Raw genomic sequence first — 27,228 nt, forward strand, 5'->3', positions numbered from 1 at the left:
AAAATGGACTGGATTACACATAACTTTGTGGACAACATTCACGATTCCTCACACAATCTCAGTTGATAATAATGTTGGGTTATGTAAAGCTCTCGTTACCACACATCACTTCAATACTTTATTCTGAGATATGCTGTTGTTAGTTGATTGAACTTTTTGTTTTTAAATGTTTTTCTTTTTTTTTCAAATCGTTCCTAACGTTTTAATGAAACAGACAAAACGGGCCATTGCATTAAAGAGTGTATTTATTAGTGCTGCTCATACTCATTCTACAGACAGATGTAGCGAGCAGTTGTGTCTTTCCGTGTCATCTTGTGATACGGTAGGTAGTTAAGTTATTATTTTTACTTTCTTAGTAGTGAGAGGATACAGATTATAGGTCAGCATTTGTCCTGGCTGGGTGGCAGGGTGTTGTCCCTGTGACTATCCATTCTCCAGTAGCACCTACACATAAACTGAACCCAGTGTTTAAACTACCTGTCCCAGAAGCAGCTACAGCACCACTGCACATAAACTGATCACATCCTGTCAGCTCCAATAACAACAACTCTGTCCACAGGAGGTTCCAGGAACATTTTCCCTACAGGATAGTCAATATCTTTTGTTTAAATGTTTCCTTAACCTGGTCTTATGAATTGCTAACGCAAGGCCAATTAAATATAAATATTTCAGTAAAAACATTTTTTTTTTGCCTGAAAAGGAATTCAAATTAAAAAGCAAATTCAACTTTTAACTGGTTTAAAAAAAAAAAAAAAAAAAATAGCATATTCCCAACCCAGATGTGAACCCTTTTCTATGCAGTGGAATAGAAGCCTCTTGCGTGTTGCCCACAGCAGCATTAGTACAGCAACCTAGCTGTAAATATCTGCATGTCCCTTGAGAAATGTAAATGTAAAGTTAATGTGTAAATGTCATGGAGCCATGGATGTTTCCAGAACCTTTATAGATTTACACACAGTATTTATTTATTTATTTATTTATATATTTTTGGTTTATATTTAAGTAAAGTTTCTTTTAAAACATGTTTTAAAAAAATACAATTAATTCCCTCATTTGTACATGTTGTATGTTTCTGTATTTCCCAGAAACAAGGAGACTGAGTTAAACTAGGTTCATCATACCTCTGGACGATCATGTGCTTGTGCATGATTACAGCTACCTCCATATGTTGGCATTAAGACAGCGAAGTTAATGTCAGCACCTTGTGTCGGCACAGATAGAATGTATAAAACTGCTGTATATTACAAAGTGTTTGAAGTTATGAATATTTTTTTTTTTAAAAAGCAGATTGCACTGCTTAATTTCAACTAGTTCAAATCCTCTACATAAGATGCAACACACAATTCAGAAATGTATATTTGACAGGGATCTTTATAATGATTGACGAGATACAGTAGCATTGTTGAAGTTAAAGATCTAATGCTTGCAATAGCCATTTTGCATTTAAGCCAGCTGTACTGGAAACTATGGATAATCAGAGCATGAGGCATCCTTCTATCCTCCTCTGCTAAATGATTTGCAATGGAAAACATGTGATAAACATTTACATGCCTTGTCCATTGTCAGACAGTGTCAGAGCATTACTCAGCACCCATTCAACCAAGAGCTGCTTAGAAATGTCTAATGCTGCTGGAATGGATCATCGGCTTGAAATCAAGTGGCTTGCTTCATTATAAATATCTCTTTGGAAATCCATGCTCAAAGGGCAATTCTGTGTTAGGAACATCTTCAAATGAACCCGTTTAGAAACTTGAAGTGCTTTACACATCAGGGAGTGTCAGATCACTGCTAAAAACAGGCTATCTGCCTTAAACTTTGGCAAGTGATTGTGATTTTTTTTTTTTTTTGGGGGGGGGGGGGGGTGTTTTGGCCTTAAATATGAAAAATAAATGTGATTCAGAACAGCCACATGCACAGTTAAATATATGTATTTTTAATGTGCAATCTGTCTCTGAAGTACAGTGATATCTCAAATGATATTCATTTACTAGCAATACAGAACGACTGGTGGCAAAATTGTTCTTCATTTTACCTCCAAATTGGTGACCGCTGAATGGCACGTTCCAAGGAACAGCTAAAGAGATGAGGTAATCCACAAAAAACAAACAAACAAAAAAAAAACATAACATCAAATGGATTCAGTTTTGCTCAAATATTGAAATTCTGTACACTAAAACCCATTGGTCGTGGTAAGGCACATTTGAAGGCATTTTAAAGTAAAACCAACCAAATATTCAAACTTAAAGTACTTGAAACCACGCTACAATGATATACATCTAGAAAAGGGCACTTTTCCTTAAGTGTGAATTTAGTCATTAAATTTAAATCAAATTGAGTCATTGAATTTAGTCAAATTCTGAGATGCTGTAGACCATCTGGCAAATTTCATTTGTAACATATGATCAGTGCCAGCACTTAGCTCTAAATGATTAAGATGATTGCTCCACACTGAAATCCATGGGTATCTACTCCATTCCCTGTGAAGTTCTGAAGTAGAATTCCAATGTCTGTTTTAACTTTGAGGAATTCAATATAGTATTTCTCAAGAAGTATCTCTCATTAACAGACAAGATGATTCCACTACTGAATAATATTATTCACAATGAACAATGAAGAACCAACCAAAACTATGCAGGAGGCTGTTGTAATCCTGTACCCTGTGGAGTTTAAACAAAGGAAACCTGGTTGCTTTATTATACCAACTTTTTAATTATACTAAACTAAAATTCATTAAACTATAAACCTTTTCATTTAAAAAAATGAGTTGATCTAGTACCTTTTAAACATTTGATTTCGAAGCTCTGATTTAGGGTGTAGTTTTGATTTGCTGGAGAATACATGGGTTAAACCTCCTCTTCTTTGATTTCAATTTAGAAGAATTATAACTATTACTCACTATAGATCACGTTGCAGTAAACCAAAACAGAATCCTGCCTGACAGAACAAATAGTTAAGGAGAATCCACTTAGGGGTAGCCATAAAACATATATAAAAATGTATATGTTAAGATAAGCCTTGATTGTATGTCGGAACCCTGTATTTATTAATCATTAATACCTCTCTGGCAGGGACACTTGTGTTAATGAAGTTACTGAACCTAAAATGCAAGGACACAGAATGGCCCAGCTGAATAATAAATAAGATCAAGATCAGGAAAGTGTCAACTGAAGTCACATCATCAGTTGACAAAGCAGCACAAAAACAATAACTCGAGATCATTTTGCTGGAGGCATCTTACTCTTTAAATTCATGAAGATCTGTATCTTTTAGACAAAACTGCGTAGGTGTGCCAGCGAGCAAATCATTTCTAGTGTATCTATTGCTGTTTTCAGTGATTGTCCAGGTTCAACCTCTTATCACCCAGGTTTGATGGTCTCAGGGCTTGATTACAGAGCCTCTTTAACAACTTAATTTAAGGAATCTCAGCAGCAGGAGAACAAAACGACACCTGATGGGTCTCAGGGGCTATTAACAGTCCTGCCGTAAATATGAATTCGAAATCTACATTGCATTTGAGTCTTTTTGCTCAAAAGTATCCATTAATGTACTGCAAATCCACTTATATTACAGTTTCAAAAGAGGGGTTTCATCCATAAGAGCAGTGCAAAGGCCAATGCAACCCCCAGCCGAGGTTCAATATGGTGGTAATAGGGTTCAAACCTCACTTGCATGACTCACTACAAACAGCACCACAGTCAGCCACTAGGAACTGAGGATCTAGAAATAAACAGTTACCTGCAATAGAGGGCAGTTCGTTTCATCTGTGTTATGATAATGTTATTAAACTTCACACTTTGTGCTCCTCAGAGTTGCTACCTGATGTAAAAACCCTTGATTGCCAGCTTCAAAGTTATTATTTGTTTATTTAATAGATGTCTTCATCCAAGGCGACTTACAGAGTCTAGGGTGTGTGAACTATGCATCAGCTGCAGAGTCACTTACAACAACATCTCACCTGAAAGACGGAGCACAAGGAGGTTAGTTGACTTGCTCAGGGTCACACAATGAGTCAGTGGCTGAGCTGGGATTTGAACCGGGAACCTCTTGGTTACAAGTCCTTTTCTTTAACCACTGGACCGCACTGCCTCCTAGTTTTCTAAACCTGTGAAAATTAGGGGGAGGGGGGGCATGTTTTTTTTCCTTAGTTGTGTGCTTGTTAGATTGAGAGTTTTGTTTGTTTTTGTCGGAGTTGTGATAAAGAGAAATAATGAAAAGCAAGCAGTTTCCCATGAAAAGGCAGGGTGGTGTTGTTGTTTTTCTTCTTTTTCTGCCTGGTAGGGGAACTCAACCTTAAATAATTCATGAACTGCAGCATGTGGAATTTTACTTGTTAATAATGAAAAGTTGTCCTCTATTGTTATATTAAGTCATTCTCTCAGCTGGAGGTGTATTTCACCATTGGGTCTTACAAAGGGACTCAACCCTCGCAGTGACAAACGCCTGGAAAAAAAGACAATAATATAACTGTGTACAGCGGCACAATTTGAAAGGCCAATCTCAAAGTGGTGTTTTTTTAATAAGGCTAGATGAATAGTACAATGTATACTGCTTATACTGTAATGGCTGGCAGGTGGCAATACCATGCACTTAATGGTGACAGAGGGGGGGTGGTAATTAACACACTGGGGCCGCTATGCAAATGAGGGCGGGGATCATGGGAAAACATTTAAGTGTTGTATTGTTACATGGGATAAAGTGAGATTTAAATTGTAATACATCATTCAGCAACATGTAGTAAGCACTAGATTGAGAATAGCGGTATTCACAATTGTCTGTGCATGAGCTGTGTGTGATGCTCCAGGTGATTAGCCAGGTGATTAGCTCCAGGTATGTCAGGGGAGCCACACTGACAGGGAAAGCCAGATGAAGCGGGTGTAGATGGCAGGATTGGTTGTTTAATTGGTTAATGGTCTTGTGCTCTGTGGTTAGTGAAGAGAGAGTCTCTGGTTTAATTTGTGATGTTAAATTGGAGCAGAGGAATCGCTGGGAGTGCAGGGAAGCCGTCCCTTGGCTCACGCCAGACAGACCTTTTCCTCCCTGGTTCACATCACGCTGCTCTGCCTTCCATTGCAGTAATTACAACTCGTCCACTTCATTACCTATTCATTGACTTCTAAAGGGATTCACACCTCCAGAGAGAGAGAGAGAGAGATAGAGAGAGAGAGAGATAGAGAGAGAGAGCGAGAGAGAGAGAGAGCGAGAGAGAGAAAAAAGCAGCAGAATTTTAGTTTATTTTAGCTTCCAACATGCCCAACGTGGTTTTGTTATGTAATCAAAAAAAAAAAAAAACACTCTTGAAGTTCCGTCATTTGCCACTTTTGATATCAGTGAATGAGTGGATGCATCAAGCTGGGAAATTCACGACATACTGTGCTAAATATAATTTTGTTTTGATTTGTATCAATTGTTTCAATGCCTGTGCTCAAGTACAAATATAAATATATAACTACCTACATTATCAATGTTATACACTGCAAGATCAATGTGCATTGAAACCATGTGATTACTATTCACAGCCTTCATAATACAATTTCCAAAATGTAATGATTGCGCATTACAGGTGACGTAAATAGGTGACGCATTAGCAGGTTTGTTCCATTGATCTAGACAGCTGTGAATCTAAATAACGCTACTGTTTAATCATGACATTTGTTTGTGAAAACCAAACATGTAGCAGTGCATGTGAGTCTCTTTAGTGCATTTCCTTTGGTACCAGACTCGGAGGGAGAAAGAAAGAAAAAGTCACTCTCTAAGACAGCTGTTTGGAGCTGCAGCTGGGAGAGGTCAAGGGTCATCTTTTTATCTGCTACACCTAGCTGGCCAGGTTGTCACTGCTGTTAAGGAAGTGACCCTGGAGTTGGGACAGTAGTCCCTTAATTAGTCATTTATCAATGTGTGTGTGTGTGGGGTGGGTGGGATACCAGGACAGGACGTGCCTTCTATCAATGCATGATGAGCACCATGGACAAAGACCACCAGTTTAGAGAAGCGTCTCTTAGTTAGTTTCGATTATTTTGAGGGGAGGGGGGAACGACAGTGATTCTTAGCCTAATTGTAGAAAATATTATTATTATTATTTGTTTATTTAGCAGACGCCTTTATCCAAGGCCACTTACAGAGGCTAGGGTGTGTGAACGATGCATCAGCTGCAGAGTCACTTACAACTATGTCTCACCCGAAAGACGGAGAACAAGGAGGTTAAGTGACTTGTTCAGGGTCACACAATGAATCAGTGGCTGAGGTGGGATTTGAACCGGGGACCTCCTGGTTACAAGCCCTTTTCTTTAACCACTGGACCACACAGCCTCCTGAAAAAAAGTGTGCAATATTTATTTGGTATAGATTAATACAGTACAAACAACCCTGATCCATGATGGTAATTAAATGTAGATTGTTCCGCATTCACTGTTTTCTGTACAACCTTTTACGTTTCCTAAATGCTGTTAATCTAAAGAAGCGAATCTAAAATGCAATTGGCAGTGTTTACGTACAGCACAAAGCTGACAAAAGTTAAAGTTATTCCTGGTAAATTGTATTGTGATGACTCCCCCACAGCAGGTATTTGCTGTGTGACTGTGGGGAATATGGCCACTACAAAGTGTCCATCTGATCCCTTAAAGGTGGCTAAGATGAGCAGCTGTCTGCAGTCCACAGGGAGGCTGGTCCCAATACCAGCCATGGTAGCATTATAAGATCAAAAGGGTGTCAAAATACTGTGTAGAACGTTAAGGGAGTGTAATAGTCCAGGACCATGTTAGGCTCTGATTAATATGCCTGAAGGACTGTTTGACATTTCCATACGACGGCCCTTCTCCCTGGAGATTTGATGACTCACTGGAGATCTCTCTGGAAGTTCTTGTGAATTCATTTTGTGCTTCTGCCATCCATCCATCCTGACTGCCCCGAGCCAGGCGCACCGTTCTTTACTAACCTGTCAACACTGAACGAAAAAAGAAAGATATAATCACAATGTGCAGAGTAGTAGCTGGTGAAAGGCCAAGGGAGCTGGCAGCTCCCAGACTAATGGGGGCTCGGTCGACAAAAGCTGGGATATACTGTACTGTAATATGAAAGGTTCAGTGCAATTTAATGCCAGGTGAATGTTTAATATAATCAATCAGTCCACATGAATAAGCATTGGATTAATACAGTTCATATGAAAAGTGATCATCACACGCTTCTGAAATTTAACCAGGTGTTAGGTCATATGTGCTTTCAATAAATCTCCTGACTCTTATTAATAAGTGCTTATTAATAAGCGTCACAACTGTTGAAAGCTCTTATCATGATATCTTATAATTATATAACCAATCATCTGCAGCTAAATATGCCTTCAGTTTGTACCCGAAGGGAGTAAGAATTGTTTGTGTTTATCTGCAGCATTAACTTCCTTATTATGCCATTAAAATTGTTTAATGTAAAACACTCTCAGCCATTGAAAGAGTAGGCTATTAAGTGAATGTCACTCATTGAATAAGTTTTGGACTGAGTCACTGATTCTTGACAGTTATCCTCAATTTCTGAAGCACCTAACCTGACTGGATAAACATCCAGTATGTATTGTATGTGTGTTAAAACCTTATTAGGTAAGGGTTATTTTTTTACCCAGAGGTTGTTTCTTACAACCAGCATGAGGTTTTTTTTTTTTTATTGTAAAACACATTTATGAGGCCCTGACACATGCATACCGAGGGGGAAATGATACAAGCAAAATAACCCTCTTCATGACACACATTCCAGTAAAAGAATCCTGTTTATCATGTCCATTAATCAATAGCCCTGTGTGTACCTCTGTGCACAATAATTCTGTAAAGGTAATACAGAGACCTTTTTACTTCTGTCTTTTTAAGATCCAGATCTTAACACTTACTGTATACGCGCCTTAATATATGTTCCTGTTGTATAATACAACACAATATATTGAACCATAATGTTAACATTATACTGGGGCTTAGTCTTCATATTATTTATTAAACACACACGGCAGAGGGAAACTGTCACTAGTAGTTCATTGCGTTCAATACTAATGATAGGGAAGGTGTCGTTTTCATATTTTATATAAAACTGTGATGAGATGCACAAAATGCACCAAATCTGACACATTCTGTTATCAGGATTTTGTTACATGGATGTATACACGTGGGTCGGGGCTTGGCAACCCTAGTCCTGTAGTGTTATTCCTCAATATGTTTAAAGGGGTTACAGTTAAAAAAAAATATTTCCATAAATCGTGTCATGCATTTCCATTAACTATACTGTACAGAAAGTCTCACATATTTGGTTTTAAAATAACCCTATGCTACATAGCCAAGAGCACGACAGGAAAATATTTATGGAATTATATCATTCGCTATAACAACTCTAAGAGTTTTAAAAAATAAATAATTACTTTAGACCCCTTTTAAAAGTGTACCACAGTAAATCTGTAAAGTAATTTTGCCATTTACTATTTCTATACTACGCATTTTAATTGGTTCTAGCTATTAACAAAGGGCACAGTTGGAGCAAAGCGCTAATGTTGTCTAACTTTGTTCAAGAGCTTCCGCATTTACTACAGCAAAGAAATAAAGTGATTGAGTGCAATAGAGTGTTGCTGTCCTTTCAGGACCATCACACATATTCACACACTTTACACAGCCAGCATAATGTGTAATGTCAGATTGTTGCCTGATGTTTAAATTCACTCACTGAATATACTAGCACTAATTCTAAATCTGAACATAGAAGCTATACAGTGGAGCCTGAAAACTAGGAACACATAGGAAATGGAGGGTGTTCATAAGACTGGAATATCTGGCACTCTGAAACATGTATTATTTTCAACAATTCAATGCCAACTGTATTAATACAAAGTTTAACATGAGGGGTAAGGTTAAGATGACAATGAAACCAGGAGAGCATTGTTTTTTTGTTAACATTCTTTTACAGTCCTTTACAGTAGCCAGGAGCACTGCTACCAGTTACAAGTAGAGTGTTTGGTTGACCAGTAAGTGATCTGTAAGTGTAGTGTTCGTTCTGCTGTACTGTGGTTCTGCTGTGATGTGGTTCCATGCACAGTTTTTTTTTGGCTATTAAAATCTTTAGTAACTGGGGTACTGGGGTATAAAGGGCAGCACATGCCCAAAACCAGTCATTCTGCATTTATTCATTGGTGTAATACTTGCCGGATTGGGTAACAAACACTTTAAGTACTCAAAACTAACCCTGATAAAAGTGTGCACCTGATGTTTAACCCATGCACGGAATTGACACTATTTATATGAAAGGAGAAAAATAAATGTTGCTATTACAGTTCTGAAAGCATTTGTAGAAATGTCAAAGCAAAGCTACGTGGGTTGAAATATGGCTTGGTGAGCTGTCTCCTTCCCCGATGCACATTGTCTGCCTTGCTATGACATCGCCGAGGAAAAATGCAAAAGCACACATTATATCTACACTGCTGTATATGTTTTAATCAAGTCATTTGCATCTCAAACAGCCCATGAAACGAATGATGATAGTAGTAAATGATAGCAGAATGCCAAACAGACATCTCCACTGTTAGCCAGAGCTGTTTTTGATTTGAGCCATTTTACGAGGCCTCTAATTCATTTATGTATTGTAATTCAATTAGGGACCCCGGGTCTTTTTACATGAGTTAAAACACCCCCACGCCAGCTCAGCTGCCGCTGCCCATGTCACAATCACATCCCGGCTGGCAATGGGGTGTCTGCTCTCATTATTCATGGCAATGTTTTAAGAATGGTAATATGCTGTCAGGAACTATAACTGTGTTCTACAGTGAGTAAAACAGCACCCGAGGTGGTCGCAGTAAATACAAAACATTTCATTTTGATTGAGGTGCAGGGGACAGTGTTGGCATGACTAATCCAAAGATGATAAAAAAAAAATAAAAGAAGAAATAGAAAGTGAGCATGTTATTTTTCCACTGAAAGCTGGTCTAACTGTGATAGCTTGCAGAGAGAACTGTGTATAAATAGATCACCTGTGTGAATTTGGCTTTCTGGAGCAAGTTCCAAACTGCAGTCAAAACATTTACACATGCTTTGCAAATACTTCAAAAGTTACTTTTTTTTTGTGGAGTCACATTCAATCAATTTGGTGGGTTTAGCATTTGACTGTGGGGTCTACATACCCCACAACCCCACACTAAACCCCCCCCCCCCCCCTGCCGCCCCTGCTGTTTATTGGATGACCATGACTGGGAGGTGAACTTTTTTAAAGAGGCAAGTTTCCCTAAGAGAGCATATCGCTGGAGAGCTGGGATATCCCACACTCACACAATGCATATACAATGCATACAATACTTGCATGTAAAAGCCAGCCATTACAGTTGCCAAAGAAGTATGAAAACACATGGGTTTTTTTGTCACTAGGAAACAAAACCTAATCTTGTGTATTTGGTTGTATTTGCGATAGAACTGATGGAATATCATGGTCCTGAAAATGCTCTAGGCCAACATGCTGTCTAGTTTAAAAATTGTTGCCTGGTATGTATGCATTATACAACCTATCCACAAATGTAATGTCTTATACACTGATATGTTTCGGAGAGAAGGCTAGGTTATAAATAACCTGAAAAAAAAGAAAGAAAAGTAATGACTGATTGAATCTTTCTGACCAGATTCATTTCAATCACTGCTCATTTACGTCAATTTTATTTAATTACGTTTCCATTACATGCTCAATTCCACATATAGCATGCAGCAGAAATCAGAGAGCATGCTGGGGGTTCAGGGAGAGAATCATTACTGTTTCCATGGCAACATGGAGTCCATGGTTAGTACATTTAGCCAGTTGATAAAGTGGCAATATACTGCAGGAATAAAGCTAAGTATGTGGAAATTATTAAATCAATTTGTCTATCAATACATGGAGATATTATGCACTGGGGAAATTAAGCAAATTCAATAAACAGTGCAACCCATACCTCAAAGTCTAAGAATAAGTTCCATACCGTATGTAAAATATTTCCTAACGTGCTGCAGATTAGGACTTGCAGTAGTGTTACTAGTTTTTTTTATACTATAATATTGAGTTATTTTTTCTATAATATAGTTATTTTATATTGACTTCACCAACCTTTAAAATCAGAACCTCCCTTTGCAATATCGGTGTTTAATCTGCTAAACAAAAAGAAAGTGAAAATTCAATCTGTCATCATAAGTAAATGGCTACTTACAGTACATGTGATGTAAATAAAAAAAGAAAAAGCTTTGTGGTCAACTAAAAAATAATCAATGTTTGAGTAAAGGCATAACAATCTAAGGCATTCGTCGCGCAGGCACGATTTATCATACACCCATTGTATATCCTCTCTTTTATCAGGTGGCAAGAGTAAGAGAATTGGCCAAATCAGTGAACAAAAAAGCAAGGGGTGTTCAGTGAAACTTTCAAATAATAAAACAATTGATAAAATATGATTGATTAAAGTGGATAGATAGTCTGTTAGCCCCCATTATATCTGCAGTAAACACTACATATTGCACTAACTGCACATGAGTTCAGTAATGTCAGTCTGCAAAGAATACAAGACCTTCAGTTAATAGTGGTTCTGTGTCTAATGAGAACCTCTAATAAGTTTGCCTTCCTCCCTAGAGAGATTACAAGATAATTCAGTTATCTTTCTGGTCAGTTAACTGAAAAAGAAAACATTGGGATCTGTCTCCATATTAATAGAATTCGCTGTTTAATTAGAAATTGGACAGAGAGGACTTGTTACAATCTTGGTAATCAAGTAGTTTGGGCACAGTAAGCATGATCTATTCTGGAGCAATTTGCTGTCAATTTTGTGCATTCGTATACATACAATGTAATTAAGGTGACTCTAATTACCAGTTTGGCAAAGCCTAGCACTTTGAAAAAGACTTCTAAGAATTTAAGTTTGTTTTAGCATTTCTAAACAATGTGCATTTCTATCGTATAGCATAACTGTATTCAGAACCGGTCAGTCTAAATGTGAAACGACATCATAGTTTTATGCACTAGTTCATTCAGCACAAAACAAGAAGAATGATAAAATCAGGAATACATTCTGATTTCCACCTTGCAGCTGCCTTGTCTAGGGGGCAGGTGGCCTGAGGCCATTTGTCCTGCCCGCTGGCTTTAGTTTTGAACTACTTCATATGTTGCATTCATCATAGTTTTACCAGTACAGGGGCGGCTAACGAGCTCCAATGGGCAAGACCGTGGGCCAAATTCCAATAACAATGTAATCATTTACGGGCATGTTTATCTGTCAATTCAATGAATCATTCATTTCATTCCATTGGTGGCTCTCTCCTGTCTGAATCTGCCACAGATGCTCCAAAGCCTGGTGAGTGCTAGATACAGTATAGCAAATAACAGGAATGTGTTTTTTTTTTTTTTTTGGTTTCATGCTGGCACCTGACAACAAACCCTTCGCTACAGCACTTCTAGGTCACCACAATTGCCACTGCCACTTCTAACCTATGAGACCAATCTCAGATATCTTTCTAGAAAAAATAAAGGCATATTCATAATTTAAAAGCATCACATCTCAATGATAAGTGAATGCCTGGTTTTATCTCACCCTGAGGACACTGAAGAGGGCTTAGCATACAGATTTTAATATGTGTAAAATCAATTTCCCAGTGCTGATAAAGTTCATGTTTTAAAGAGAGTAGTGATTTGCATAACACAGTCTTTACCACATAGCTACTTGTAGTTGACAGCTTTTCTTCCTGGGAGAACCATCTCGTGTTTGTATCCACAGCTGCCGCAGGTATGGGTATTTAATGCAGTTACTAATGGTATGCTTTCCAGGACTCTCAGGCAAATAACATTATTTGTCACAATAGTGTGAGCTTTTTGAAGAAGCTAAAGCTTGTGTACATTTAGAAGCAAAGCCTTTAGTAACCCATAGAGGGCGCAAGCTTAATGCTCCATTTGACAATAATGCCCTGCCTACATAAGAGCCAGTAGTTTAAATTGAGTTTTCTTTAGCAGACTTTTTTTTTTTTTTAAAACAGCAACATTAAAGGAGTGGAAAGGTTTTTAAATGAATTTTCTTAATACTTATAATTAGTGCTCCACCCCCCCCCCCCATCTCCTTTTCATGGATACACTTGTTATGTGCTCTATACTACACTGTGGCGTTTGCAGAAATGTCAAACATCATGCTATACAGGGACAGTACCTGGAATATAAAAGTTTAATAATAATCAGAGTGATAATAGTGGGTGAATATTCATTTCCATTTGCCACGTGATTACCGATCTGCATTATCTCAATGTGTTCAATCATACAGTACTAAAAGCACGTAGATGTTCACTACAAGGCAGCTCTAAAACCAGGAGAAACAGTGGTACTCAGTTTCCCCAGATGTACAGGAAACTCAAGTGGACATCAGGACAAACCACATCGGCTCCCTGCACAGGTACAGCTGAAGAATCTCAAATGGCATGTCGGTGAAGCTGATCAGTTCTTGTATGTTTCTACAGAGTGCTGATGTGTTTAGTGTTTTATCAGAACTGCTGCTTCGTTCTTCTAGGATTCACTGTCTCATTCAATTGTGTTTATTTTGATGTTTTATCCTGCTTTTTGTTTCATCTGTTCTACGGTATATAAACAGCCCCAAGGAAACAGTAGTTTAATAATAGGCTTTATCTTGTATTTTATTTTAGGGATTAGAAGTCAATTGCTATTCCATGCCATTAATGATTCCAATTTAATTTCACAAATGATCTGCTTTTCTAAGTTCTGAGTTTCAAATCGTGTTATTCTTATTGGAATTTAAAAATAAACCACACGTTGAATATGTTCCTGTCTGAAATGAACGGGGCAGAAAGAAAAGACAACATTTTCTGTAGTATTTAAATAAACTTGGAAGTTTAAAATATAATAAGGATATGAAACCTCCAAAGGAGATATTCAGTTTCTCATAACGTTTTTAAAAACAGATCCAGAAGCTTATAGTTTCAGCTGAAATGAAGGACTGATTCTACACCTACGCTAATCACAGCAGGACACCAGTGGTAAGAAAACTGTCCAGTTATTAACCTGAAATTAATAACACACTGACTGGCACAATAATATCTTTTACAAGAGATTGTAGACAGCACAGCCAGATCTCAACAGAAATTCAGCGGTACCCTAAATATGATTAATTTACTATGTTGAATGACAATGTAAAATATAGTGGACACTTAACCACAAATGGTTAATTCATGGTTCAACTATTTCTTCAATTAAATGACCTCTTAAAAATAAACCATAGTTCTGCAGTAGTGTTTCGATTGTCTGATTCTAGGCCTGAGTTCTGGTCTCTGCCAGATACCCTTCACTATAATTACATGACAGTGTCACAGCTCAAAGCAGATTGTGGCATCTCAACTGCACTCTGAACCCACAGTGGGCTTCCTGCCATCTCTCTTCATTTCCTGTCTGTGCCAGTTAGGATGGACTCATTCGCACAACACAGCTCCTAAAAAACTAAAAACAAGAGGAAACTGCAGCAACAACAAAAAACAACAATGTTTACCACTCAAATGGAAGTCTATGGACATCACATGGGATGCTTTGCTTCTAACAAAACCTTGAAAAACAACCACTTGGTTTTGAATTAGCCTTCAAAGATACACATTCACCTACTGGTATAATATCGTTGATACCAGGGGGAATTGTTAGGTAATTTACATATATACATATATATATATATATCTCTCACACATTTCAAGATTGCAGATGAGTACCTTTTAACTCCATTACACTATACAAATTGGTTTTATACAAATGGATCTGTATATATATATATATATATATATATATATATATATATATATATATATATATATATATACAGTGCCTTGCGAAAGTATTCGGCCCCCTTGAACTTTGCGACCTTTTGCCACATTTCAGGCTTCAAACATAAAGATATGAAACTGTAATTTTTTGTGAAGAATCAACAACAAGTGGGACACAATCATGAAGTGGAACGAAATTTATTGGATATTTCAAACTTTTTTAACAAATAAAAAACTGAAAAATTGGGCGTGCAAAATTATTCAGCCCCCTTAAGTTAATACTTTGTAGCGCCACCTTTTGCTGCGATTACAGCTGTAAGTCGCTTGGGGTATGTCTCTATCAGTTTTGCACATCGAGAGACTGAAATTTTTGCCCATTCCTCCTTGCAAAACAGCTCGAGCTCAGTGAGGTTGGATGGAGAGCATTTGTGAACAGCAGTTTTCAGTTCTTTCCACAGATTCTCGATTGGATTCAGGTCTGGACTTTGACTTGGCCATTCTAACACCTGGATATGTTTATTTGTGAACCATTCCATTGTAGATTTTGCTTTATGTTTTGGATCATTGTCTTGTTGGAAGACAAATCTCCGTCCCAGTCTCAGGTCTTTTGCAGACTCCATCAGGTTTTCTTCCAGAATGGTCCTGTATTTGGCTCCATCCTGTATTTGGCTCCCATCAGTTTTAACCATCTTCCCTGTCCCTTCTGAAGAAAAGCAGGCCCAAACCATGATGCTGCCACCACCGTGTTTGACAGTGGGGATGGTGTGTTCAGGGTGATGAGCTGTGTTGCTTTTACGCCAAACATAACGTTTTGCATTGTTGCCAAAAAGTTCGATTTTGGTTTCATCTGACCAGAGCACCTTCTTCCACATGTTTGGTGTGTCTCCCAGGTGGCTTTTGGCAAACTGTAAACGACACTTTTTATGGATATCTTTAAGAAATGGCTTTCTTCTTGCCACTCTTCCATAAAGGCCAGATTTGTGCAGTATACGACTGATTGTTGTCCTATGGACAGAGTCTCCCACCTCAGCTGTAGATCTCTGCAGTTCATCCAGAGTGATCATGGGCCTCTTGGCTGCATCTCTGATCAGTCTTCTCCTTGTATGAGCTGAAAGTTTAGAGGGACGGCCAGGTCTTGGTAGATTTGCAGTGGTCTGATACTCCTTCCATTTCAATATTATCGCTTGCACAGTGCTCCTTGGGATGTTTAAAGCTTGGGAAATCTTTTTGTATCCAAATCCGGCTTTAAACTTCTCCACAACAGTATCTCGGACCTGCCTGGTGTGTTCCTTGTTCTTCATGATGCTCTCTGCGCTTTAAACGGACCTCTGAGACTATCACAGTGCAGGTGCATTTATACGGAGACTTGATTACACACAGGTGGATTCTATTTATCATCATTAGTCATTTAGGTCAACATTGGATCATTCAGAGATCCTCACTGAACTTCTGGAGAGAGTTTGCTGCACTGAAAGTAAAGGGGCTGAATAATTTTGCACGCCCAATTTTTCATTTTTTTATTTGTTAAAAAAGTTTGAAATATCCAATAAATTTCGTTCCACTTCAGGATTGTGTCCCACTTGTTGTTGATTCTTCATAAAAAATTACAGTTTCATATCTTTATGTTTGAAGCCTGAAATGTGGCAAAAGGTCGCAAAGTTCAAGGGGGCCGAATACTTTCGCAAGGCACTGTATATATATATATATATATATATATATATATATATATATATATATATATATATATATAGGCTATAAGCTATAGGCTGTGTGGTCCGGTGGTTAAAGAAAAGGGCTTGTAACCAGGTGGTCCCCGGTTCAAATCCTGGCTCACTGTGTGACCTTCCTTCGTCTTTTGGGTGAGATGTTGTTGTAAGTTACTCTGCAGCTGATGCATAGTTTCACACACCCTAGTCTCTGTAAGTCGCCTTGAATAAATGTGTCTGCTGAATAAAATATATATATATATATATATATATATATATATATAACATACAAAAACAAACAGTGGAGGTACTTATAGGCTTTTGATACCATGGTACCTACACTCACTTATTTCTATTAATGTGTTTGTGATGTCATTTACTACATAGTTAATTGTGTAATGGTGTTTTTATATATATATATATATATATATATATATATATATATATATATATATATATATATATATATATATATATATATATATATATAGATAGATAGATAGATAGATAGATAGATAGATAGATAGATAGATAGATAGATAGGTATAAATAAATGCCTGTATGCTATCTGGAAATTAGGTCAACAGTAAAGGAACAGTCCCTAAAAATCCCCTATTTCTTTGATTAATTCTGTATTGACATGGCTTCCCATTTACCACTAGGGGAGCTGTATTCATTTTAAAGAAGGGCAATGCTGAATCTGACACTAAAGAAGACATTGAAATGGGGTTACCAGTCCCCAGCCCTGTGGTCCCATCCAGTGCTTCCCAACACACTTTACTGAATGTATTGAATAGTGTAAATTCCCTAAATAGTGCAAATATTCTTTACACACTACAAAGAAATGAAAAAGATCTACCAGAACAATGGATCTGGCAATGCAAGTGGCAATTGTATTGCTTAAATAAATAGATGGTACTGCATGGTTTAGCTGCGCTGAGAACACATCAGAGTATTTTTGTTTTGTCTCATCCTACTGCAGTACAAGTTACAGTGGTTGAAACTGGAGCAGCTGAGAGACAGTCAACTGGTAATAATCTACTGCTTTAAGAACCTGACAGGCCCTATAAACAGAAATACATATTTTGCTTGGCCGACTTTTTGAGATGTCCACTGCCTTAGGAAAAATGAAAACCCTGTTCAAGTCTTTTTTGCTCAGTGCTGTCTAACAAGGCCACAACAGTGCCAATAACAGTTGGGTTTCAGTGTTACTTAAAGTCATGCCATACATGAGTGGCTGAATCACAAGTGCCACCTGTTTCATGACAGAGTCACGAAGTAAATTATTATTCTTTCATATGACATTTTAAAAATGTTAACAGGCATTTAAGACATCAGCCTAAACTACCAAAATGTTTTGAAAAGGCATAACCACATTACAAAATATATCATCCTCTTTCTGTCTTATTTAAAAAATGAAAATAAAAAATCTGCAATTCTAAGTCATTGATTCCCACATTTATTCAGTGCCAATCCCTCCAGCGTTTTTGTCTCTATTTTATTTTTATATCTTTTGAAAACATGGGGCAAGTGCTTATGTTCCTGATTACATAACCAGCATTGTAACATACAAAACAAGAGGTCAGCATTTGAAAGCCAGCAGTCTGCTCTGGGAAGGTGTTGCTATAGATGTGTATGTAACCTATTTGTAATATACAGTACTATCGTTATGCTCTAAAGGGACAGCTGCATGACAATTGCTAGACAGGTACACTGTCTGCTTTAATTTGAATACAAGGTCATTATACTTTACCAATCTGCTGCAGATGTCAGTCCCGTGGATTCCTGGGGGATTGGGAAGATCAATTTGGGTTGCTCCTGATGTCATTTTATTACTGCAAAACTATCTGTAACCACAGCCATCTTCTGTTGCCATGGGAACTCTTCTTTAACAGCAAAACCGAACTCTTCTTTAACAGAAAAAATCTGTATAATAATAATGACAGCGCTCCACTTTTTAGCTTGATTAGGGAAGCCACATACATGAAGAAGATATGCCATATTTGAATTGATCTTGCTGGCCAGTGAAATATCTGAGGCACAGATTGACGCTCCTCCGAGTCTCCAATTCTAGGTCCCCCCCCCTTCATCAGCTCACCAGAAAACATAAAAATGTGGCATCTGCTAAGAAACTTTTGGTGTGCCCTGCCATTTATATATGTAGTGTAGACCAGTGACACGTCAAACATTCATTCCAGGGGAGTCAGAGTTTGGGGCTGTTCGTGGCCAAGTATAACCCATCACCCAGGCAGTGTGGATTAGTGGTTAGAGTAAAAGCACTAAGATCCAGTAAATACAAGGCTCCCAGCTAAGACTCTCCCAAACTCACTGTGCAGCCCTGGGCTGGACTGGCTCCCCGTTCCTCAGGACCCCCTACTGGAATTTGCATCATTCCTGTATTCTGGTAAAGTAAATCATTTCTATTTAACAGTAAAACATAATAACTTACAAGTGACCAGAGTGTTTTTTTCTACATCAACTGCACTCACTGAGTAAGTGACTCTACAAAGTATTTTGAAAACTATGCAGGTAGTTGAAATAAATTCAGTAACATATTACAATATAGAACAACGATTCACTGCAGTCCTGACTGAGGTGACAACATCCCTGAGATTTATGTGGTTTGATGAGTAGCTAACCACGTGTCCCACAGTCCTGCTGGGTACTAATGAGGAATTTTATGAAATTGGGGTTTGTGGTGAAGGTGACTCATGGGCTTACAAGTGAGGGAAGAAAAAAATCCATTCTTCTTGCAATGTAAACACCTGTTCAGAGCACAACAACTGTCTGCCTCCTGTATTGCTTAGAAGAAAAAAAAAATCTATTAAGTCTAAAAGTGTTCATTGAGGGTTATTCAGTTGTACTGAAACTCGACTGAAGCTCACTCTTCCAAGTATAGATTACAGGAATATAAACAGGAGTCTAGTCACGGAGACTGCTTTTTTTCCATATCTTATAATAGAAATTGTATTATGTCTCATGTTCACCTGTTCAGTAAGTGAGCACAGCAGGAGAAGGGAAAGATGCCCGCCTTATGCAATCTGTTTTTATCTGTCTAAATCAGCCGTCTTGTTTAAACAACTGGAGTATGCAGGCTAACACGAAGAATATTATGTCTGCAAAGTAAACAGATCCACATTTCAAGGGGGTCGGGGCTGTCAAAGGTTCCTGGAAATGTGTTCTGAAACACGTGACAGTTATGGACTGCTTTTCCAGCCCAAAAGTTAAATATACTTGTGTGGCAGAGCAGGGCTCTGCCCTCAGAAATACTGGCAGGGAAGGAGCTAAATTCTCCTCCCTGCCCAGATTGATTGTGTCAGGTGGGAGCAATCAGTTAATTAATCATCCAATTAAGGACCCAGCCACCTGGCATAAAAGGAGGCCTCAGCCTCTCATTTAGGAGGAGAGTTCTAGAAGGAGAGGAAGCCACTGTGTTTTTCTGTGTGTGCAGTGGGTTTTTCATTTTTGCAATCCAGTGAAGGCAACGCCCAGCCTGGAAGCTTTATTCTTTTGTAAGTTTCATTTTGTTTGTGTTTTGTGTTTTGAACCTTTTTGTTTGGCCCTTGTGCCGGTTTATTTTGTATTTACTGTTACCTAACAGCCCCACATTATAGTATATGGAACTGTGACAAGGATGACCGAGGTTTGAGACTCAGAGACAGTTTAGAAATTCAAAATCAAAGTTTTAATAAACAAAAATACAAAATAAACCGGCACAAGGGCCAAACAAAAAGGTTCAAAACACAAAATACAAACAAAATGAAACTTACAAAAGAATAAAGCTTCCAGGCTGGGCGTTGCCTTCACTGGATTGCAAAAATGAAAAACCCACAGCACACACAGAAAAACACAGTGGCTTCCTCTCCTTCTAGAACTCTCCTCCTAAATGAGAGGCTGAGGCCTCCTTTTATGCCAGGTGGCTGGGTCCTTAATTGGATGATTAATTAACTGATTGCTCCCACCTGACACAATCAATCTGGGCAGGGAGGAGAATTTAACTCCTTCCCTGCCAGTATTTCTAAGGGCAGAGCCCTGCTCTGCCACAACTTGTTTCTCCCTTTTTATTTGCATATCCCAGGCATGTACTTTTTTTTGTGTCGTCTGTAACAATACACTGTTGTTGAGTGCTGACAGTCAAATGATGTGGTCTGGATGCTGTACCAAATACAGAGTTCATTACTGTAAATTACAGCCTACTTTTGGAAGTTATCATCCTGAGCCAAATATAATTTCTGCTGTAGAGTTTATTGTGAGTACATGTCAATGAATATATGTAGGATTACATAACTGTGTCAAATGCCAAAAACCATCAGTTATCTTTATCACAGATGTTGTTTCTGTAATTATTTGATGATTTTTATAAAGACTGCTGCACCATCATTTTAATATAAAGCATTATTTATAACACCCATTTTTCTCGGTGGTAAGGATATTTTAGGTTCTGATGTTCTCTAATTTATCAGGGAGAACTTATCAAAAGAAGCAGCCACCGCCCTCTGAAACAGGAACTGATCTGGAGATGCCAGGTCGGCATAATTTCTTCGCATTCCTCAGGAAGCTAATGACACTTCTTTGAAAATGTCTGCCTGTATGTCATGGATGATTCAAGATCGGGCAGCGACGTCTTTGTTCATCTTTTCTCGGCAGGCAGTCGCGTTGCTTGTGTACTCAGGAATTCACATCTTTTGTTGGCGATTTATATTTATATTATATTTACACTACATTTGTACACACACCACTGATTAAAGCATTCATAATCCTAAAAGGCATAGACAATGTCGACCCTGGGTACTTTATTGACCTGAAAAAAGAAATAAGGACCAGGGGTCACAAATGGAGATTAGATAAACGGGCATTCAGAACAGAAAATAGAAGGCACTTTTTTACACAGAGAATTGCGAGGGTCTGAAACCAACTCCCTAGTAATGTTGTTGAAGCTGACACCCTGTGATCCTTCAAGAAGCTGCTTGATGAGATTCTGGGATCAATAAGCTACTAACAACCAAACGAGCAAGATGGGCCAAATGGCCTCCTCTCGTTTGTAAACTTTCTTATGTTCGTATACAGGCGCTCCTTGACTTATGACGCTTTGATTTACGATGCACGGCACTTCGACTCTTTTGCATTATTACCCTACTTCAACGGCATTTACTACACGGCAAGACATGAGCCATGCGTCATGTGCGCATGCTGGGTGTCCGAACCGCAGTACCTGTCGTGGTCGCCCTGACTCAGTCACTTAGAGTGTTTGTTTTATGCATGTAAGTGTAAAGAGTTAAATAAATATTTGCATGAGTATAATATAACGGGTCATTTTTGTAAAACTATATTATCTGGCCAAAGAGTCAGGAACGTAACCCCAATTTCTAACATTGTCTATGGGAAATGTGCTTGCGGTTTACGACAATCCGACTTACAACGCGACTTTCAGGAACAAATTGTGTCGTAAGTGCGACTCGAATTAAGAAGCAGGACATTTTTTAGAAGAAGAAAATGGTTTAAAATGTGTGTCTTATTTATTTATGTATTTATTTATTTATAATTATGGACTATATATCTCACCGCTCAGTCCGCGTATCACTGGCGTTATTGGAGCTCACTCAGAGATGGAGGGCAAAGCATTGGACAGACAGTACAAGAAACGGACTTTCCTACAATTTCAAATTTTGTAGGGCAATGTGTTACAAAAATTGCATAGGTAAGTATTGCAATCCACAGCGATAAGATGTGGTGAATCCATGTTGCCATAATGAATGTAGACAGAACAAACTCGTCGTAGGGAGAAGGGGGCGTGAGCGTAGGGGGCGTGGCGGTGATGAAACACCTTCGAGTAAGAAAGAATGTGTTGCTACCAATTCTGGAGCCTGGTTCTATAATACATTCTATATGTGTCACCCTATCTAATATAAAACATATACCTGTACTTACTGTATGTTCCACATGGGTCATGATGGAAAACCATTAACCCCAGGTACAGAAGTGGTTGATACTGTAATGCTCCAATGTGGTGATTTTGTACTGTAGAACAGATCATGTAATGCATATCTAGATTGTAATACTGGGGGTGGGATGGGAAAATATTAGTTGCTTAAAGAAACTATAGTGTTTAACATAAATAGCAAGTATGTGGGCTTGGCTGTAAATAGCACAACACAAACAACATGCCTTGGCCACCCACTTTCTCTTCACAAGCGATAATCTGAACAGTTAATTTAAAGTACACATATGCAAATCTAATTTCCCTGCACATTCTGCTCCTCTAAATGTCACTCTTTTTTTTCAGTCCTGCCAGTTGTATTTACTTGCAAACTCCCACTTTACAAGATCTATATTATTTTAAGGTGGGTGATGAAAATAGCAAAGCGGAATGTTTGGTAATTATTTTTTTTTAACTGACAAAAGTAACCTATATCTAACTGACTTGTTAATTTTGCTGTTGACATTAGCAAGAAATGTATTCATGATCATTAACCTTTAAAAAAAAAAAACGCCAAAAATTATTTTTAAATTGACATATCACAAATCTATTTGTACTGAACCCCATCAAAGTGTTAAGAGCTCAACTCTTTTTTGTGGTTTTGTTTCTTTCAATGCGATCTGTTGCATGCTTCCTGTGCGTCTATTAGCAGTGGAAATACAAAGCCCTGCAACTTTAGGCCTATCGTTGTTGTTGTTCTGTTGGAAAAAAATGGGCTGTAGTGTCAGTCATGGTTTTAATCTGATGTCCACTGTAAATTGAGCTGAAATCACCAAAACTCATTCCATAGAGGTCTCCAACATACACCAGAATAAAACTATAATAATAATAAATAAGGATAATTAAGTGATAGTTTTAAGTGTAGTGTATGAAGTAAACATTGAAAGTTCTAATAAACGAGGATGAGGCCTGTCGAGTCGTTTATTTTAGAATTTGTAATGTTTACCTCTGAGTTCACTGCACTTAAAAACAAGTCATCGCTATTATACACCATTACTTTAGAAAAAAATACCTTAAATCATGTTCTGTTTACTTTCTTTTGCTTGGATAAGTGAATACATCTCGGCATTTGGTTTTTACACAGCAATTTTGCACAGCAAAAATCTGGTTGACAGCAGCAAAGCCCTGCTAGGATGCCATAGGCCCCAAGTACAAAAGTGACTGGAATCTGCTAGTTTGGCAGTTCATGTCTTAAAGTTTCAGATCTGCTGGTCAATAGGAGCTGTTTGAAGTGTCATGCTATATGAATCACTGCTCAGTACGATCCAATCTCTCTCATGCTGTCCTATAGATAGGATACGATGTGTAGTGCTCCTATTTTCAGTCCGATTGATCTCACGATTGCGGAGTATACAATCTGACCTTTATGTTTATAAATGTTCAAAGAAAATGCTGCTTTGGGAGTTCAAAAGCTCTGAGGAAATAGTAGGGTTGAATTCAAGGATCATCAAGGAAATTGAAAACAAAGAAAAAGAAATGCTCACATCCATGTTCAGTTACAGCACAGTGTAAGGGTCTTCTGGGCTAAACCCTTTGTCCAGCTAGCTCAATAAGCAGCCACTCACAAACATATAGCTCTGGCCAAAAGTTTTGCATCATCCTATAGAATTAACTAATTTAGCTCCATAAAGTCGAATGAAACCTGCTGCATAACGTTACTTTAACATATTGAATTACGTCCCTGCCAAAAATGGAAAAATTCAACATTTTCGAACATGAAATACTATTATGGCTTCCGGTAGATTTTTTGCGATATCATTTTGTAGTTTCTTTGATTACGTGATGTTAAATAAAATATCTCAATTATGGTCATATAGTTTCTTTTTTTAAATTATGCCTCAATCCTAAAATTATAACTTTTGGCCATAGCTGTACTACATTCTTGAATTAAACCGTTAATTTGCAAGACGCAAAAGTACAAAAATCAGGGTCAGGTCTTCTTTCCAGACACATGCCCAATTCCTGACAACTAAACAGAGCACCAATGAACATTTGAGGTCACCGGTCAAGGGGCAACAATAATATACAATAGGCATACAGCTGAATAATTCTTACAGGGGTGGCACAAATATATGACAGGGTTTGTTACAACAGGGTGTCAAATGTATGTAAGATATACAAATGTGGTAGTGTATTCAATTATTTGTGACACAGTCAATGTATTTCTAACGATTGCTCCTTAAAATAGTTTGGCCCGATATATATGCACTGTCATTTTGCACTTTTCCCATGGTTATATTATGCATTTACCATGATTTTTATATGATTTAGCATCTCTGTGCCTTACCTGTACTATGCTTTGCTACACTTTGCCATGCTTTTACTATGCTAAACTGTTATACAAGTATGGGCTTTGATATACAAAATATTTTAACATTCAACTAAGTCACCATGCAGTCACCAGACCCACGAAACATTTGACCTGTACAAAGAACTCTGAAATAAGACTAATCTGTAAACACTGGTTATTATTATACCTGGAAGAGCCAGCGTTGCACAGCTACTGTATGTAGGAGTGTGCTTATTAGAATTTCTCTAGGAAAATCTCAGGATAGATGGACTTTCTGAGTTTGTCACATGTGCAAGCGTGGGTGAAACAGTCTGTTCCAGCACAGTGTCATATCTGTGCTATATTTGTTAGCTGAGTAAACCCTTATGCAATTGAGTCAGAAATACATAACTTTTTGGAAATAAAGCAACCGCCTCCACTGTGCTTGTCATATAGAAATGTCATTAACGCATAATTCATGGTACCATTCAATTCACCAATATGAAAAACAGATATTGTGACACATTTGGGGTATGCTGCTGTATAGTACATAATTTAACTGATGATTGAACAGAAAGGCAGAAACACTTGTATCCTTTTAGACCCAACTTGAAAAAAGTTGTGAGATCAATCAGCTACTAGGAACTGGACAAGCTTAGATGGGCCGAATGGCCTCCTCTTGTTCGTAAACTTTCTTATGTTCTCATAAAAATATATCTAGAAAAAGAGAATGCATTAATTTGACACATTGGTATAACTAAACTTTGCTGAAGTAGTCGTAACCAGTTGTTTCTTAAAGGAATAACCAGAAAACCACATTAAAACAAAATAAATGACCCAGCATTTTGATAAGGGTCCTTGTTGTCACCTAAGTTTTGAACGCTAACAGTTGTTGTATTCCTCTTATAGCCGAAGGTGTCTTTTGTACACACATGATCGGTTTGAAACAATAGACGGTTTTTTTTGTGTTACAGACTCCCCGGGTACAGTAGAACCCCCTGAGATAGCACAGATTAGCTGAAGAAATACTGTATTAGTTCAAAATGCGGTCTCACCATTTGTCTCTCTTTTGAAGGGAAAGTCCTCAACAGGAAAAAATATCCTTTCTGGTTAGTAGTAAATAGTCACTTTTGTTCGGAAGAATAAACTTCCTCGCAGTGTAAAGAAAACGTTTTTCCACGACAGCCTTTTTCCACAGCGCTGCAGCGTCACCGATACGATAGCAGCTCTGGGGCCTGTGGTTTCTCGAGGCACTCTGCTGCCTCTGACACAGGAAGCATTCGCTGCAAAACATCTTTTGTCACAGTTTCCACACACTTCAAAACCAACTCAACTATATTTATCAGCAGAGAGAGAGACAAATAACAGGATGACACAGACACAGAAATAGAAAAGAAAGATATATTTTTAGGCACAGAGTCGCTAAAAATAGACACTGTCTTTACGAGATAGTTATTAAATAGTTAAATTGGGTATCGTGGTTCACAGCTTGCTCATGTTCTAGTAGGCTGGCCAGCACATAACAAATACATGAAAACACAAAGATAAACTCCTCATGTAAGAACTAACCAATGACTTGCCATTGATATTTTTTTTATTAAAGTAACCCTTTTTTTATAGGAAGTTAGCGTCTATTCCCTTAAAGTTTACCACTGTATTTTTGTGGTTTTACCATGCTTTTCCCACAGTATACTATGCACTTACCATAGTTTACCGTGGTTTGCCATATGTGTTAATATGCTTCACCATACCTCACTGTTCTGCAAAAGTACTACAATGTACTTCTACTCGCATATCATGAATTTCAAATGATGGCATTATATATTACATAACTACATTTTTATGCATTCTGCATTTCTTTGGTCTGTATTGGATTAAGATACTGATAATGATCGATAATGATTTTTTAAATGTACAGAAAAGCTGACTGAAGCTGTAATGTGTGGTTCCCCTGAGTCTTTTATGTATGTGTGTGTGTGTGCAGGTGAGTGTTTTGTATACAGTATATGTGTGTGGTTGTGTGTGTCTGTGTGTGGGTGTGTATACTCTGTGTGTGTGTGTAATGTACAACACGTGGACTACCATGAAAACAAACACTGCAGTGTTAAGCACTAGAGATAGATAGGCACTGTAGATATTTAAAACTGAGCCTTTCTGGGTAAACCACCATTGTTACACCGAAGAGACTAAATATTTCAATATACAGTACAGTATTTAATAACTATTGTATGTGCCAGCCTTGCTGTACTGCCAGACCTTCTTTCTACCAGTTAGCTCTTGTTTCCTCCATGGTCCGTCTTCACAGAAAGCTTGTCCTAATCGTACAAGGCTGTGGAGGAAAGAACAGCAAAGCTGGTATCTAACATCACTGTAAAATCACCCTCAATAAAACTCAGGTAACCAGGAGGAACATGATAGTATGGTCCGGGGTATCAGTGGTGCTTGATTTGCTAGTTCACACAAGTATGCCATCCTATTACAAACCATTGGTCAGGTTATACTGCTTTAAAC

The 27,228-nt window shown here is 38.0% G+C and overlaps 1 long non-coding RNA gene across 1 annotated transcript; it reads right to left on the reverse strand.

Annotated features, from left to right (window-relative positions):
• Positions 1–6,309: 6,309 nt before the first annotated feature.
• Positions 6,310–25,957, reverse strand: LOC117413117 (uncharacterized). Its single transcript, XR_004664088.2, has 2 exons — positions 25,773–25,957; positions 6,310–6,940 (listed from the first exon to the last, which is right to left on the reverse strand). It is a non-coding gene; the product is annotated as an uncharacterized LOC117413117 (long non-coding RNA).
• Between the last annotated feature and the right edge of the window lie 1,271 nt (positions 25,958–27,228).

Source organism: Acipenser ruthenus, chromosome 22 (genome assembly GCF_902713425.1).
Source record: "Acipenser ruthenus chromosome 22, fAciRut3.2 maternal haplotype, whole genome shotgun sequence".
NCBI lineage: Eukaryota > Metazoa > Chordata > Actinopteri > Acipenseriformes > Acipenseridae > Acipenser > Acipenser ruthenus.